This window comes from Myotis lucifugus, unplaced genomic scaffold (genome assembly GCF_000147115.1).
Source record: "Myotis lucifugus unplaced genomic scaffold, Myoluc2.0 scaffold_11172, whole genome shotgun sequence".
Classification (NCBI taxonomy): Eukaryota; Metazoa; Chordata; class Mammalia; order Chiroptera; family Vespertilionidae; genus Myotis; species Myotis lucifugus.
This window is the reverse complement of record NW_005882220.1, coordinates 1-5,306: the sequence shown is the minus strand read 5'-3', so window position 1 is coordinate 5,306 and position 5,306 is coordinate 1. Positions and strand designations below refer to the sequence as shown.

General features: G+C 44.3%; 1 pseudogene; it reads right to left on the bottom strand.

Moving 5' to 3' along the window:
- Nucleotides 1-4: 4 nt before the first annotated feature.
- Nucleotides 5-2,286, bottom strand: LOC106696168 (annotated as a pseudogene).
- Between the last annotated feature and the right edge of the window lie 3,020 nt (nt 2,287-5,306).

Here is a 5,306-nt window from a genome sequence, read left to right as displayed (position 1 = left end):
TTTCCTGCCCATGGTGCTTAGTATTGCTGGTCCTGCTGGCTGCAGGTTTCTGAGTTTTGCTGTTAGAATGCTTGACATGTTCGAAGGAGCCCTGCCACCAGCTGCAGCATTGCAAGGAACCACTTCTTCCACAAACACACAATCTGGGCTCTCGGGCTTGATCTTGGTCTTGGGAGCATCACTGATAGGCTCAGAGGCTTTATGTTTGATCTTGCTGCCTTGATCAGAGCGAGTCTTTCTGACACTTGACTTTTTCTGCACTTCGTGAAACTTGAGGCCCCTGGTGTCTTTGGTTTGATCACCTTGGGACCTTGGGCCTGATCAAGGTCATCCAAGGAACTTAAGACCCGTGGAAGGTGAATACCCTTCACCAGTGTGTCGATGTCTGCAAAACTGTCATTAGATTCAGTCCCATTTTCAAGTGTCCCTTGGTCCTTAAGACTCAGGCTATTCTTTCCCAAACCAGAGTTGTCACAACCAGGCTGCTCCTCTTGGCCGAGGGGACCAATGCAGGCCAGCACCTGTGGAATGTCAGGCACTTCTAAAGGGAGCAGTGGAGAAGCTTCGTTTTCTGTTGGGATCTGGTACCCATTCCCGTGCTTGGAAAGCTTGGTTTTAATATTCTCCACATTCTTATTCTCTTTCTGTTCCTGGCTTGGAGCTGGAGGCAGTGCCAGGAGGTCAATAGGATTCTGGACTATGGGTGCCATTGAAATGTCCCCACTCTGAGGTGGTGGATAACTCTCAAGTACCTGGGAATGTCTGTTACTGCAGGCCTCGGGGAATTCTGGAGTAGGTGGTAAATAAAATATTTGGCCTGGAAGTTGCAATGCCAAGGAAGTCTCCATCCCCAGGAAAGTCTCCATCACTACAATGGAATCAAGGGGAAGTCGGTCAGTCCCTGGATTTTCTTTGCATTTCACAAGGTTGTTATAAGTCACATAAAAAAAACTGATTTTTTAAAAATGTTTCCCATTCTCATATGGAACCCTTGTAATTCTCTCTACTTTCCTGAGTGAATAAAAACACTTCCCACCAAGGACTAAGACAGGGAATGGAGCTCTTCCTGGTGAAGCCTATAAGCAAGGGGAGATAATAGCCTGTTTGCTTTGGACAAGATGTTGGAACACATGATCCTAAATCCAGGTGTCAACTGAGGTAGTGATGGAAAGTTAAATGGGCACTATCACAATAATGTCCTGAAAGGCATTAGAAGGAGACTAAAACAATAAATCAAGGGAGTTTATTGCAGTATTGTAGTAGAGGAGGACTCATCAGGTAGGACATTGGAAAGTGTAGTGTCCCTTGGTATGCTCTTGGAGTTCTCCTACATGTAGCATCCATGGCTGTTAGTTTCCCACCTTCCCACCTCTATCAGGTGTCCTCATAAGGAGTGTGACAATGGAGGGCATTGACTGAGGGTGGTAGTGGTTAAAGTCACAGGACTTACATTCTACCTGTCTGAGGACTCACCACTTCCCAGCTGCAGACTGACCCCAGTTTTGAATGCTGACCTTATTCCCCTTCCTTGTTTCTGTTTGTACTCACCTTGAAAACCTGTCTTTGTGATGGGTTGAGGAGGCACAGAGTAGCAGATTCCAGAAGTGGAGGCTGGTGGTATCATGTTTGCGGACTGAGTCTCCTTTAGCACCATGACCATCCCTGGGTCAGGGGCAGAGGCCCTGCTCTCTGTGTAAGACACAGAGCCATAGGACTGCAGGTAGGGACCAGCCTCTCCACAGAGCAGAGGGTCCATTGTGCCTTGACTGTAGTCACACACATGATTTCCCACCTGGTAGGGATGTGACAGGCCCTGTCCCTGAATTGGTGCCCCCTGAACAAGGTTGACAGAAAGTGATGGATACTGAGGGGCCATATTATAAGCATCTGAGGTTTTATCACACTGGGACGCCAGAGACATAGATGAGACAGTTGTGTCCTGGTCAGTGACAGTCACAGTGAATTTTCTGAGTGGTGATGACTTCTTTTCAGTGTCTCCTGTAAGAGCCCACTCAAAAACTTTAGGATTGGAAGCAGCTGGAATGGAGATTGGGCTCTGGCCAGGAACTCCAGACAACATGGTTGTGCTAGAATGTTGGTAAAAGTAGGCACCACCCATGAGAGGTTGGAAAGAGGTGCCAGAGACTGATGGCAGGAGCCATGGTGAACTGTTGGCTGGAGCAGAGACACTGTAGAAGTTGCAGACACTTCCTGCATTGCTCTCCACAGGAAGAGAGCGTTGCAGGGAGGTTGTAATTCCAAGGAAAGGTGGATTTTTGGAATTCTCTGTAGGGAACAAGAGGGTGATGAAAAAAGTCAGAGATTGATAAGCAACGTGTGTGAAAATCATTATTATTTTAAGATTGTTGCTTTCAGCCCTAGCTGTTTAGGTTCAGTGGATAGAGCATTGGCTTGCGAGTGTGGGTTCAATTCCAGTCAAGGGCACAAACCTACGTTGGGGTCTCAATTCCCCAGTAAGGGGCCTGCAGAAGGCAGCCAATCAATGATTGTCTCTCATCGTTAATGTGTCCATCTCTCTCTCTCCCTCCCCCTTCCTCTCTGAAATCAATAAGAAATATATATCATGTACTGGTGTGGTCCCTCAGCCTGCCTGTGCCCTCTCACAATCCGGGACCCCTGGGGGGATATGGGACTGCTGGTTTTGGCCTGAGGGATGTATATTGCGGGAAGCAGCAGGTGGACGGGGGGAGGAGCCTGAGCCAGGTCCAGGCGCTGAGCAGCTCCAGCTTGGTAGTGGTAGCACTGCCGCAGAGGTGGTAGAGGCTCCTTCCGCTGCAGCTGCTATCTCCAGTCATGAGCCCAGGTGTCTGGTGACCATCGGTCAGCTGAGCGATGCTCCCACTGTGGGAGCACACTGACCATCAGGGTGGTAGCTCCCGCGTTGAGCGTTTGTCCCTGGTGTCAGTGTGTGTCATAGCTGCAGTTCAACTGGTCATTCAGTCATTTGGGCATTCAGTCGCTTAGGCTTTTATATAGAATATAAAATCTTGAGTAAAATGTACACAAGACCCAAGTGGTGTGCTTCATACATTGTTCTCTAGGCTAGAAGCAACCACTCCCTGACCTATCTCGCCCTTGAACCTGCAGAAGTATTGATTTGTATGCTCTTTCCTAGAATTAAACCATTTTGGAGACAGGAGTCCTTCAAGAATCCCTGTTCTAACATTCTCATTTCATGAGTGAAGAAACTATGGCTCAGTTCTCTCCCGATGTTAGTTTTAGTACCTGCTTCCATAACCTAAGCATCCCGACTTCCTTGCCAGAGCTCTGCGCATTACACTGCCAACATGTAAGAGCAATAGAGCTTCTGATGCAGATGTTTGTTTGTCCAGGAGAAGACAGTACATCTGTTGTCATGACAATCTTCAGCGTCTCATTTTGCCTGTGCCCTACACATGCTCTTCCTATAGTTCTCATAGAAGCTCAAAGCAGTTGGTAAACTTAAACGGTCTTTCTTACTGTCTTTATGCCTGATTTCTGATCCTACCACAAAATGACTATCTGAGAGTGAGTTTCTCAAGAAGTGAGGCACGTAGCAAACATCAGACCCTAATAAATTTACTACAAAATGAAGTTTTGTTTCACACATGCCGTATCATAAAAGTAAATATTGCCCATTCTATTTTAGTGGATACTGTTAACCAGAAACAACCCACAATAGGTTATTTTGCGTAAGTTCTTAGCGAGTATGTATGGACAGAGGAGATATATCAGTGAAAATTGCATAACAAGCAGCACACTGCAATCACTGTTGATGTATATGTGCCTCCTATATATGCAGACCAATATTTCAGTAAATACTAGTTTAAAGCGGAGAACAAAGTAAATGTAAAGGAATTCCGAGTCCCACCAACAACACAGAGCAGGGTAACGATTAAAAAAGGATAGAGAAGCTGTATAGCCTCAGAGGCCAACCCAAAAACACTGCCACCCAGTGGCTGAGCCACAAACTGACTCTTAGGTGAATACAAATTAAGGCAGACTGGATCACAAATACGGCCTGCTTTAAAATCAGGACTGTGATTTACAACACGGAGGAACAGTGTAATTCAGGGAAATTCAAGACTCTCCTAAATACCTGGCAGGACTAAGGCGAACCAGGCTGAAGAGTAGAAGAACCGAAAGACCATCACTACTGCAAATTTTTTCTTTTTCTTTTTTTTTTTATTTTTTCGCCTTTTTACTAAGAAACCAATTTTTTTTTCTTTTTCTTCTTTTTCCATCACCTGATTTTACCCTTTCAATTACCACATTTTTATTTTTAACCAGTATTATTACTGCTACCATTTTACCATTTTTTAAAGTGCCATTTTATTTTCTCTTGGGATTAGTGTTCTCCATTCTATTTTCATCGTTCCTTTAGCATTAATTTTCCCTATCTCAATTTCACCTCTTTGCTAAAACCCTCTTCCTCACTTTTCCCCTTTTGGTGTCCTGTTTCTCTTACCCTATTCCTGCTTCAGATTTTCCCAACTCCGCCTTTTTACCCCCTGTCTAATTCCACCCTACTTATATATTCTATTTCCAATCCACTGCTCTAAATCCTTATACACCTATTCTTTATCCTTCTTCACTTTCCAAACATTTTTTTTCTCTTATCTATCTATTGTTTTCTTGATTGTTGAATATATTGGGGGTTTTTTAATTTGTTTGTTTGTTTTGTTTTGTGTTTTTTCTTTTTCTTTTTTAGGACTGGTTGTGAGGTTGTTTTTCTTTTTCTTTTTCTTTTTTTTCTGCTGGATTTTCCCTTCCCTCCCCCCCCCCACCCCGGTTATTTTTGTGCTTCTGTTTTCCCTCACCCCTCTTGATATTATTGGTGGTTTATAGTTTGCATTCCTCTCCAGGGATCTGTTGCTGGCATTTGTTGAGATTAGTGGCAGTTCTATTGGAGTTTGCTCCTCATACAAATAGTCTCTTCCCCACTTCTACTTCATTCTCTCTTTTCGCTCTTTTTTTTTCTTTTTCCCCCCCTCTTTTTTCCCAATTCTATTTTTGCACTCCTTTTTTGTTTGTTTTTTTCTTATTTTTCTTTTCTTTTCTCTCTTTTATCTTCTTCTCTTCTTTCTCCCTTATCCCCTAATTCTCTTAATTCGGGTGGTCACCTTTATTTGGGGTTATTAATATCGTGAATATACTTGTGTTCAGTGCCTGGTACGTTGTGCCTTGTTCTGTTGTATTTTGTGCCTTTAAATCGACGCAGCAGATCCAAGCAACAGCAGCCCCCTGATCACCGCAGCCTCCTGATCACCACACCTCTGTCTGAGGACAGCAGCTGTACGTGAAGC